Source organism: Otolemur garnettii, unplaced genomic scaffold (genome assembly GCF_000181295.1).
Source record: "Otolemur garnettii isolate 467f Iridium unplaced genomic scaffold, OtoGar3 scaffold00115, whole genome shotgun sequence".
Classification (NCBI taxonomy): domain Eukaryota; kingdom Metazoa; phylum Chordata; class Mammalia; order Primates; family Galagidae; genus Otolemur; species Otolemur garnettii.
The window spans coordinates 2,293,413-2,306,315 of NW_003852510.1; the positions used below are offsets into that span (position 1 = coordinate 2,293,413).

The 12,903-nt window shown below is 38.9% G+C and overlaps 1 protein-coding gene and 1 pseudogene across 1 annotated transcript in view; one reads left to right on the forward strand and one right to left on the reverse strand.

Moving 5' to 3' along the window:
• RAD51B (RAD51 paralog B) overlaps positions 1 to 12,903 on the reverse strand; it is a 647,586-nt gene that overhangs the window by 326,509 nt on the left and 308,174 nt on the right. The window lies entirely within an intron of this gene.
• LOC105887748 lies at positions 437 to 869 on the forward strand (annotated as a pseudogene).

A 12,903-nucleotide genomic window follows, 5' to 3' on the forward strand; every position in this document is an offset into this window, starting at 1 on the left:
TCAGGTTGGAGGGGTGGAGGTGGGCTGGGTGTGGATGTCAGCATCTCCCTGCACCACAGGTGATAGAGATCTCCTCTTAGTTTCAGTACTGTGAGTGAATTTACCTCAGTCTGCAGGCAGAATAGTGGCACAGAAATGCCCCCAAAGGGGGTCATCCTGGCATGGTGTGAATGGAAGTGTGAACCTGAACACACCCTGGACAGGAAAGGGGACTCAAACTTTCAATTACATGGAAACACTAAATTCTTGTTGAATTTTTTATGAACTAAATTCTTGGAATTTTTTAAATGAACATAAGACATTTTTTCCTGCTAATCTCATTCAAAATAAGAAGAACCTGTGATCCAAAAGAAGAAAAAAAACTTAGTTAACCACTCTCTACTGAGTGATAGCAACCAAAAGGAATCACAGGTCTTGCAAGGCCTCTGTCACTGGAATGCCCAAGAATAAAGGTAAAGGAGATAAAAAATAGATGCAGGGGCAAGAATGAGAATGAATCTGAAAAAGGAGAATTGGTATTGAAAGAAGATTGGCAAGAGTATGCTCAGGTGATAAACATGTTGGGAAATGGACAATTCAAAGCAGTGTGTTTTGATGGTGTAAAGAGGTTAGGCCACATCAGAGGAAAACTGAGAAAGAAGGTTTGGATAAAGACCTCAGACATCATATTGGTTGGTCACCGAGACTATCAGGATAACACAGCTGATGTCATCTTAGTGTACAATGCAGAGGAAGCTAGAAGTCTGGAGGCATATGGTGAGCTTTCAGAACGTGCTAAAATTAATGAAACAGATACACTTGATTCTGGAGATGATGAAATCCAATCTGATGATATTGGAGATGATGATGAACACATTGATGCTATTTAAAGTGAACTCAGTGTTTTCCATTCCAACTTTCCTGAGGATTGTTCTATGGTTTGGATTTTGGCCATCACCTGTTAAGAAGACTAAAATTTGGGAGCACATACTAATTTGGAGTATAGTTTGTTAAAACTATTTTTGTTTTAAGATATTGACTATATTTCTTTAAAATCTGAGGATGCTGAACTATCTTAAGTGAAATGTTAATACCTTTTGTTTTAATGTATTAGAATTTAGGGTTCAAAAATCATAATAGCTGTTGTTCAGACAACAACAAAAATACCTGTATTTCTGTGACCACTCACAAAATATGGATGTTTCCATAGAATTTTTGCTTTACAGTCATTATGGAAGCCCTACTTCCAATTTATCTGTTTATTATAGAGTGGTTCTGTATATTCTAGTTACCTAGATGTTCCTTGGAGACTTTTAATACAATTTAAGGGAGATAGCTAGATATCTACATTTGGAATCAGAAAAAAACAGGAATATTTTTCATATTTATGTAGCTGTATTTTTATCCTATCTTTCATACATTACACATTTTTTCAACATTTATGTTGCCATCATCCTGAAGAAATAAAAGCATTTCCAAAAGGCAGTTTTTTAAAAACATAATTTTGACAACCAATTTTAAATTTGTAAGATAAATAGTCAGAAATTGAACCCTTGGTAATAACCAACATTGGAAATATTGATATATTAGTGGACAATGTTGCTTCTTAATTTGCATGGAAGTTGATGGTAAGGTACATAAAGCTATTTTTGACTATTCAAAATAAGTTATGTGCAAAGATGTCATTTTCTTTTCAAATGTATGTATTATAACCCTCAGTTTCAAGTTGTATAAAAAATTAAATTGGAATGTATTTGTGAAAAGCTAATTTTGCAATAAATTCTACTTTGTCAAATTATCCCTAATTTGGGATGAGGGAAGGGAGCAACAACTAAAAGATGGGTTCTCTTTTCTAAATAGGAAAATCTCAGCAAAGCAATATAATAAAGTCTTATATTGAGTATAAAATACAGAAAAAATGAAAATAAAAGTAAAAAAAGAAAAATCCCAGGGCCACCTTCACTTTGGACCAGCTGGCTACAAATTTAGAGGTTCCCTCAACCAGCTTTTTGCTTGATAATTCACTAGACTGACTCACAGAACCCTGGAAAGTGTTATATTTGTGAGCATAGTTTCTTAGAGTCAAAGGATACACATTAGAACCACGGAAGGAAGAGACATTTAGAACAGAATCTGGAGCAAGTCCAGATGTGAAGTCCCGTGTCCTGGGAACACGTTCCCCTCCTAGTATCAACAAGGTGAGGTAGTACACACAGAGTCTCGCCAACCCAGGAAGCTCAGCCGAGCCTCAGGTGTTCAGGCTTTTTCGTGAACTTGATCACATAGTGTTTGCGTGGCTGACCATTAGCTTTCAGCCCCTCTGGAGGTAAGATGTCATACGGCATGTCCCCAATCCCCCAACATACACACCTTCTTAGACTGTCTGATGACTAAAGCCCCTAGGCAGATAACGATGCCCTGATGAGGCAGGACACTCCAGGGACCTGAGATTCCCTGCCAGTAGCTGAAGCCAGAGACCAGACATCTCTTCAGGTGAAGAGAATTCTTTGCCCTACACTGCCCCGCCTGTATTGGGGAAGACATGCGCACAATGAGCTTGCTTGCCATGTGTAACTGCCACGATGCTATCCATAAATATCCTGGTGTTCCTCTCCTTCTGGGCCGTGGTGGGTTTATGCTTCCTTCCTTAAGCCCTTTGAAGACAGCTGTGCCCTAATGACTTGCCTTAGTAGAGGAAATGTCAGAGGAAGTGATGAGAAGGCAGAAGTTTCAGAGTCAACATAGGTTCACCACGTTCCATCCCCTGATCTCAAAAGCCTGTGGAAAGACATTGGGATGAAGGACCCATGAGCCTGGCTCCCTGAGAAACTAGGAATAAGTACCCCACGCCAACCTTGGATACACTGCCCACATCAGTGAGCGATAACCCTTTGTTGTGTTAACCGGCTAAGATTTGGGGATTTTCTGGTAGCACAGCTTATCCTGGTACCCAGATATCACACTGTGATGGATCTTAGGCAAGTTCTTTAGCTTCCCTCTGCCTCGGGTTTCTACTTATAAAAAGGAGACAGTAGTACCTGCCTTTTGAGGCTATGGCCAGAATAAATGTTACACATTGTAGTAGTTTGCTAGAGAAGTTATAACAAAGTACTACGGACCTAGTGGCTTAAAGAATTATTTTCCTAGAATTCTGGAGGCTGGAAGTTCAAGATCATGGCAGCAGGGCTGGCTTCCTCTGAGGCCCTGTCCCTGCCTTGTACATGGCTGTCTTCTTCATCCCTCTTCACATAATCATTCCTTTGTGTGTGTCTGTGTGTTCATGTCCTAATCTACACCATGTATAGGGACAAAAGTCATGTTCGATTAGAGTTCACCCTAATGACCTCATTTTCCCTTCAATACCTCCTTAAAGGCCCTATCTCTATGTACAGTCACATTCTAACATACTGAGGGTTAGCATGTCAACATACTTCAGGGGGACACAGTTCAGCCCATACTACATGTGGAAAATAGTTACAGTACAACAGTACATGACACAGTAAATGTTCAAGTCGGTTAGTGATTATTGTGGTTGACACACTAATCTTTGATCATACTATAGAGCAAATATCATCAAGATTTACTTTTACCTGAAGAAAGTTGCTAAACACTATGTTTGATATTATCTCTAATGAATATATAACAAACAAATAGTCATGTATGCTTAGGAATGAAACATTTTAAAAATACAAACAAGCCACTCTGAAATTGCTATATACCATACTAGCTAAAATACGATAGTCTGGAAAAAATAAAACTAGAGACAGTGAAAAGATTGGTAGTTGCCGGGGTTTTGGGGAAGGTTGGGAAGAATAGGCAGAGCACAAAGGATATTTAGGGCAGTGGAACTACTCTGTGTGCTACTATAGAGGAAGATACAGGACATTTGTCCAAACTCACAGAAGGCACAACATCAAGTTGTTGCCTTAATGTAAACTATGACTTTGGATAATAACAGCATATCAATGTATGTTATTCACTTGTTCTAGATGTACCTTTCCAGTGGGGGATGTTGGTAGTCTGGAGGCTGTGAGTGAGTAGGGACAGGCGCCAGATGGAACTCCCTATACTGTCTGCTAAATGTTGCCGAGTACCAGACTTTGCCTAGGAAATAGTCCATTAAAATTTCAAAAATACAAAACAACATGCCTACCAGTTAATAATAATTGTGAGGAGGGAGGAATAGTTTGAAGATTGTCTTGGTCACATATTTTGATGATGTTTCAGGGTCTTTGTGTATATATTTTTCTGTGTTCTGCATAAATCTGAAATTGGGAAAAATATATAAATTAACAAAAGTAAAGGATGATTGGCTCTTCTGGGAAGCAATAATCAAAGACATAGGTGGGTGATCCCCATCCTGAGCTTCTGCCCGATGCTCAGGAAAAGTTGGTGAAGCCTTCACTGCTTGTTGGTACTTCCTGCCAGGTAACATCTCTAAGAGATGCACCAGGCGGGAAGGGCCTGTCCCCTTGGAAGGAACCACTGCCCCTTGACTAATAACACCTGGCTGGATCAAGAACGCCAAAAAAAATGGTGCCTTTGAGGAACAAAGACTTGTGAAAGAGCCTCTGTATGTGTGAAAAGGTGTTCAGGAGACCATGGGAAGAGTCACTGGAGGAGGCCCAGGGCCAGCACTAACAGGGTAGGACTTCCTTAGGAGCCACCAGAGACCATAGGGCATGGTGAGCCCTTCTGAGCCAGGACAGAAGACTATTGGGACTCTCCCCCTTGACTAATTACAATATTTTCTAAAACATGGCCATGCTTTGGGCTTCCACTGGGGAACCTGGTGTCACAGTTGAGCTTTACTATTCAAAGCTCTGAAACCTCAGATTTTGTTTAGGCTTTTACCCATAGTTTCCATCAGTACAAAATGGTAGCAATAGCATTTGTCCTTCAGAATTTTTGTACGGATTATCTGGCTAATGAATGAATTAGACTATGTCTTCAAGAAGTGACCACGCATAGGCTGAATTGAAGGGATTTCTGGATGAGGATGTGTTGAGTATAAAGGGGGCAAAGAAAGGTAGGATGAACAAGCCTTCCATACAGGAAACAGGGCCTTCTAGACCAACTGGTTCTGTTTACAAACACCAGTACATTTTCTTAATAGCACAAAACAAATATAGAAACATTCTCAAGGGTGTAAAATAGGCTCTTCAGGTGCCAAATAAAGAAGGAATTGAAGGAACTATGATGATCCTCTAGTGTGGCATGGTAGGGTTGTGTTATCCTGGGAGAGCCCCCAATGGCTATGACCATTCAGAGATGGAAGAAAAAACCTGGGGCCTATGAAGATTTAGTAAATAGATATTCTTCTTTTATGCAGAAAGAATCTTAAAAAAGCAACTGTACCCAACTGTCAATAGGGCCCTTTGTCCATCCCTAAGTAATGTAGGTAGCTGCTGATTTCTACGTTTTCCCCAGCAAACTTCAGCCCAGGACGTACCTTGATTAACACTAGAATGAGACGTAAAACTCCTCATGTCCCTCTCTTCAATTTCAAATTCTCATATCATAATCATTCAAGTGTGAGAATCTGTATGCCTAGGGTCACTCATCGCAACATGGTTGAGAATGGTCAAAAATGGGAAACACCAAAACGTCTGCTAATAAGAAACTGGTTAAATGTATCCTAGAGTACCAGTTAGTAAGGTATTGCCTGTCCATTCCAAATTCACCCTTCATTGCCTGCTCTGTGACGATGGATCTGGACCATTGAAATAGTTTTCCTTTGCCAGTAGCAGGAATGTCAAGCCCTGTCAGCGAGGGTGCTATTCTCCTCCTACTCCAGGGGTAGCTTGCTCACCAAGCTCCTGGAGAGCTCACTGCTGACTCCCCTGCCTGGCCCCAAGTGGTTTTTCCTTCTGCTGCCTTGATAGGCTTCTGCTTTTTCCACCTCTCAACCCAGGCCACAATATGATAGCCAGGAGCCCCAGATTGCATGGGCCTGTGTTCCAAGGAATCTCTGTCCCTCTTTGGTGGTCAGGCTGTCTTTTCTAATCATGTGCCAGGATCTCAGGCTGAACAGAATCTGAATGTCCAGGCTGCCAGATCGAGGTAAGCTGCTTCAGCCACTAATGACAATCAGGATTCATCAGTTGATACTGACAGATCCAACTACTGACTTTGTATTTTTATTTTAGCTCCAATTTTAGTGTGTTCAGGCATCTCCTAGAAATCTCGTAAAAGGTTTGTTCTGATCCAGTAGCCCTAAGGTGGGGCTGAAATTCTGCATTTCCAGAGAGTTTTGAGGTGATGTGGAAGCTGCTGGTCCACATACCAACCTGAGAGAAGTGAGGTGTTAGCTAAGTTTCGAGCTCATTTCTATAATTTTTTCTTTCTTTCTTATTTTTTTTTTTTTTGACCATAACCTGCTGCTAAACGCCACCATCTGAGTGCAGAACAGATGAATGGCTTCTTTAATATACATAAATATGAGGAAAGAAATCAGAAGGCTCTGGATTAACAAGCATTCCCAGCTGATGATGACCTTTGCCACTAAGAACACCAAAACAAGGGAAAATTATTTTCAACATAATATACCTGACCCCCCTCCCCTCAAGTCACCCACAGTCTTCTGAACCATAGATCAGCAGTAGTTGAAGCGTATCTGTCAATATGCCCCCATCAATTTGGTTTTTATCAAAGTATGATCCAGTTTGTTTCTCTGTAAAAGGCTAAGGAGTCAGGAAATATTGTCCCATTGGTGTCATATTGACGCGAGGTGCAAATGACCAGAATCATCTGACCTGGAATTTGCTTTATCTCCTCCCAAAGCCTATAATACTAAGAATTACAATGCTGACACTCATATGCAAATCCTTTGTATTTCCATTTTATTTGATCCTTAGAAAACAAGCAATAAGTAGGCAATTATCTTCCTCAGTTCTTTTTTTTTTTTTTTGGAGTACATTTTTTATTTTTTTCAAATTAATATGGGGGTACAATATTTAGGTTACATTGTTCTCGTTCCGGGGTAAAGTTCCATTTGTAGAAGAGCCCCTCACCTAGGTGTGTGTTATACACCCTGCCAATGTGCACATTAGGTGAGATCCTGCCTCAAGTCCTCCCTCCTTCTGCCAAATGCCCACACCCCACATTCCTCTACCCCTTTACTATATTAGTGTTTTATTATACTTTACATCATTTACATTTACCTAGATGGAGTTGAAATACATTTGTCTTAGTAAAGCATCACAAGAATGGAAAAATAAATATCCACTATACTCCATACTAATATGAAATCAACGTATAAACAATTACATGCTCATAAGAACCATTTCTGTAATATAATCTAGTCATAAGACTAGTCAGTCCTATTTCAATATTAATCCAACCTTAGCACAAATGTAGTAAAGCATTCGCCATACAATATGAGACTGGGAGTTTCTATGTGTACCATTTTGCCCCCACTATAGCCTCGGTAAGTGAGCACACCCTCACATAGTATCTTTTAGTGCTATGGACCAACACACAGCTCCCCTTTAGGGCTGTTATGAGAACTAGAACTTAAAATGGGAAACTCTGTCCTACTCGTATGGCAGGTTTTAGCTCAGTGCCTGACAGTAAAGCATACTGGTAACGACTGTGGACTCAGGGGGCACCTGTGGCTCAAAAGAGTAGGGTGCCGGTCCCATATACTGGAGGTGGTGGGTTCAAACCCAGCCCTGGCCAAAAACTGCAAAAAAAAAAAAAGACTGTGGACTCCATCCAGACTGCCCACCTTCATAGGCCCAGCTCTCACCCTTATTGTGGCATTTGTCTTACTGAATCATTGGACTATAAAGGCATCTATTGATACTTCATTGGATTGTAATAAAGATTAAATGAACAGATAGAAAATGCTGGCACCTAAGATGCACTATATAAGATTCACCTATGATTATCAGCAGATATGTAAAACAGTCTTTGAGAAACAAGAAGAATATCACATTCATCAGATTATATAATATTCGTTTATCAGATAATCGTGTGTTCGTGGATTTACTGTATTTTCATTATTTACACACACCAAACTATTTCTCATGAGTGCAAGAAATTCATTCATCAAAATAAGACATCTTTCCAGAATTGGTCACTTTCCAAACATTGAAGATGAATCTGTAAGGAAGAGAAAGAAGATATCCACAAATGAATTTGGGAAGACTTCTAGCCTGAGGGAGCAGAAATAAGGACAAAGAATTATATGGCAGTGCAGAAGAGGCAAACTGAAACATGTTCATGCCAATCATCACCTGTGAGGGCTTCTGTTTGTCACCTGCCCAGCATCTACTCCTATCTGCTGGCATTGGAAGCCTTACTTCCTCAGGGAACCACCCCTCTGCTCAGTCCCAATGCTTCACAGGGGGCTGACTCCAATAAGATTCCAGCTGGGCTGGTGACTAGGCCTGGCTAATCTGAGAATTCAATTTCCTCCACTACAACACCTGGTTCAAAAGTCTACATGTGCCCAGGACAGGCCAAAGTTTTAATTGTGAGACTTCTGTGCACATGTTGAAAGTAAAATCCTCTTTCTTTTCTTAGTGACATTACAACTGCAAGGCTTTAAATATGCAGTGGAGCCATCCCTGGAGGGAAACTGGCCAAAGAGAAGCCAATACAACAGAAAATAAAGCAAAGAGATTGTGGTGGAGGAGAGAATAGAGATTGGACCCCGTATGGTTTACCCCAATCTAGCTATGCCCAATTCACTCTTGGACTTTGTTTCCCCTGAAGCCAATGAAGTACTTTGTTTTCCTTATTCCAAATGGGTTTTCCAAATGCTGTTCTAAACTTGAAGAATGCAGATTAAATAAAGAACGAAAAAATTCTAAATCTCAAACTATTTTGTTCAGCCTTGATTAACATTATTCAAAAGTGCTTAAAAACAAAACAAAACAAAGCCCCAGACCACAATAGCCTCCATCAGTATGATATTTTAACAGGACACAGAAACGAATGGAACATGTTCTCAAGGGCCAAAGCTGTAATGATTTAAGCAACAAAAATGGAGTACAGGATTATAACTCATAACATAAACTAAACATCTTTGAGACCATACTACATAGATAAATTAATACCTGGGAGAGAAGAGACAAATCTCCCATTTTGAATAATTCTAATTAAATGGTATAGATATTGTACCCTAATACTCAGGACCACAACTCCCCAAGTGTGGGCTTGACATACTGACTTCCTTCCAACAAGCACATGATGGAAGAGGGAACAAAGAATAACTTGACGTTGGAGAAATCACACAAACACTATGGCAGCCAGAGGAGCAAGGTCCATGTAGAGAGTCATAGATCATGTTGACAGCCTGTACCCTGATACGATGTGATGAAAATAGCACTTTCTGTCTATGATCTTCCTTCCACAAATCGATACTTAATGATGTTATCAATATTGGTTCATTAATTAAAACAAATGTACCATAAAAGATGTTAATGTAGAAGAATTTGTGCAGAGGGTACTTGGAAACTCTACATTATCTACTGAATTTCTCTGTAAATATAAAACTGTTCCAAAAGGAAACATCTGTTCATACAAGATTCCATGTACAATACCATCAAAAATACTGAATGTTTAGGATGAAGTTTGAAAAAAGTTGTGCAAGACCTGGACACCGATAAGATATTACTTATTAACACTTATAAAAGTGAAAAATTTAAAGTAGTTTTTACAAACAATTAAATAGACACACTGAGACAAAAACAAAACCAATGTTGTCTGCTTCATTTAGGCAGTTTGCAAGTAAGTGAGTCATGTCTAAAGACATCAGAATTACATTTCAAGCATCCAAATGAAAAGGTGGGAGGTAAAGAGAATATTGATCTATGTATGGTTAACTTGTGTTCATTCATAGTTCATTCAATAAAGATGTTTTTTAACTTCTCTAAAAAAGTTATAAAAATAGAACTGTAAACAGATTGGATTGTATTATTTTCCCAAGATATTTCAATTAATGTGTATTTGGGATGACAAAAGTAATTTAAAAATTCTAGAAAGACACGAACTAATAACACTGACTATAGTAGTGGTAGACAAGCTGAACACACCTAAAATATGGAGAGATCAAATTCATAAACAACAGAATTCACACAAAGAAATCCCAGGACCGTCTGCCTTCTTAACACATTCTGCCCAATTCTTAAAGAAGAGTTAATACCACTACCTCACAAAATCTTCCAAAAAATGGAAAAGGAGGAAACACCAACTCGTTCTATGAGGCCCATATTATCCTTATACCAAAACCAGACAGAAACGTCATAAAAATAGAATGTTCTAAACTAATACCCCTCATGAATATAGGTAAAATAAATTCCTTGCTGGGGCAGCACCTGTGGCTCAAAGGAGTAGGGCACCAGCCCCATATGCCAGAGGTGGCGGGTTCCAACCCGGCCCTGGCCAAAAACTAACCCCCCTCCCAAAAAGACTTGCCATAATACTAGCAGATTGAATCTAGCAACATATAAAGGAATTATATACCTATATCAAGTGGGATTTCATCTAGGAGTGCAAGATTGGTCAGAATGCAACATTCAGTCAGTGTAATACATCATGTTAACAGAATAAAGGAAAGAATATTAAATCACAGGATTGGATTTCTAATAAACACAGAAAAGGCATGTGACAAATCCAATTCCCATTCCCATTTAAAACCTCAACCAACTAGGAACAAGGTTGCTTCGAGAAGAAGGGTTTCTTTCTCAATCAGAAAAGGCATCTATGAAAGCCCCACAGCTAACATAATTCTTAATGGTGAAAAACTGAAAGATTTCTCCCTAAAACCAGGAACAAGAGGACACTGTCCACTCTTTCCATTTCAATATACACTGAACTAGATGTTCTAGCCAGAGCAATTAGGCAAGAAAAGATGATTGGAAAGGAAGTAATGCTAGTTTTATTTATAAAAGAGATTACTTGAGGGACTGAAACCCTGAATCATCCACACACACACAAAGAACTATTAGAGCTAACAAAAAATTTAGCAAAGTTACAGGATACCAGTTCAATAAAAGTAAGTTATCCTCCTACACACTGGAAATGAACAATCTAGTTATTTAAAAGGCAGTTCCAACTAGAATAGCATCAAAATGACTGAAATACTTAGGGATAAATCTAACCAAAGAAGTCCAAGACCTGTCCGCTGAAAACTAAAAAACATTTTGTATTATGTATAATAGCTTTATTATGATAAAATTCACATGCCATCCATTTCCCCCATATAAAGCTTACAATCCATTGGATTCTGAAATAATCATAAAGTTATGGTAACAACGCCACAATTTTGGAACTTTTATTTACCTCCCCAAAATAAACCTCGTATCCTTTACTTCTTACCCTTACTCCTTTATCCCATCCCCTAGTCCCAGACCTAAGCAATCACTAATGTACTTTCTGCCTCTAAGGATTTGCCCATACTGAATATTTCATATGAATGAAATCATAAAGTGTATGTTCTTCTGTGGCTGTCTTCTATAACTTAGCGTGATGTTTCTAAGGTTTGTTCACATGTACCTTATGTCAGTACTTCATTCATTTTTATGGATGAGTAATGACCCATTTTATGTGATGCCATATTTCACTTATTCATTCATCAGACATTTGGGTTGTGGACATTTGGGTTGTTTCTACTATTGAGGAATTACAAATAATGCTGCTAAAAACATTCACATACACATTTTTGTGTGAAATTCTTTTTAATTTTCTTTAGTATAGGCTTAAGAGCAGAATTGCTGGCTCAAATAGTGACACTATGTTTAAATTTTGGGGACCTGAAAAATTGTTTTCCACAAAGGTTGCACCATTTTACATGTCCCCCAGCAGTGTATGAACATTCCAGTTTCTTCACATACTCATCAGCACTTGTTCTTTTCTTCTCCTTCTTCTCTTGAAATTATATCCAGCCTAGTGGTTGTCATGTGTATGCTATTATGATTTTACTTCTCATTTCCTGGACAGCTAGTGATGCTCATCTTCTTTTCAAAGCTTTTCAGACACTTCTATACCTTCTTGGTATGCCATGGTAACCAGCAAAGTTAGGTTTCCTCCTTGGAACACAAACTAATATCTAGTGATAAAATAACCCTTGTGGAGACCTCAGAAGTAGTAAACCATTTTCACTGAGGTGGAAATAAGAAGGGGCTGTATGGTGAACATTTTTGTTTTAATCACGTATTCAGCAAGTGCTAAACAAGTGTGACAATTACAAGAAAAAATATCTGGGCATTGTGGCAGGCACCTAAAGTCCCAGCTACTGGGAGGCTAAGGCAAGAGAATTGCTTAAGCCCAAGAACTTGAGGTTGCTGTGAGCTGTGACACCACGGCACTCTACCAAGGGTGACATAGTGAGACTCTGTCATATATATCCCACCCCCCAGGCCAATATCTTGAAGCACTTTCCTTCCACTCTCTCTTAGTATTTTTATAGTTTCATGTCTTAAATTTAAATCTTTTATCCAGTGAGAATCAATTTTTGTTAGTGGTGAGAGGTGTGGGAACAGTTTCAGTCTTGTACAAGTGGCTAACCAGTTCTCTGAACACCATTTCTTAAATAGGGATTCTTTTCCACAATGCATGTTTTTGTTTGGCTTATCAAAGATCAAATGACCATACGTGGCTGGGTTCATCCCTAGAGTCTCTATTCTATGCCATAGATCTTTGTCTCTATTTTTCTGCCAGCACCATGCTATTTTGATCACTATAAATTTGTTGTAGAACCTGAAGTCCGGTAATGTGATGCCTCCAGATTTGTTTTTATTTCTAAGAATTGTATTGGCTATTCAGATTTTTTTCTGATTCCATATAAAACAAAGTACTATTTTGTCAAGTTCTTTAAAGTATGACATTGGTGCTTTGATGGGAATTGTATTAAATCTGTAGATATCTTTGGGAAGTATGGACATTTTAACAATGTTGATTCTTTTTTTTTTTTTT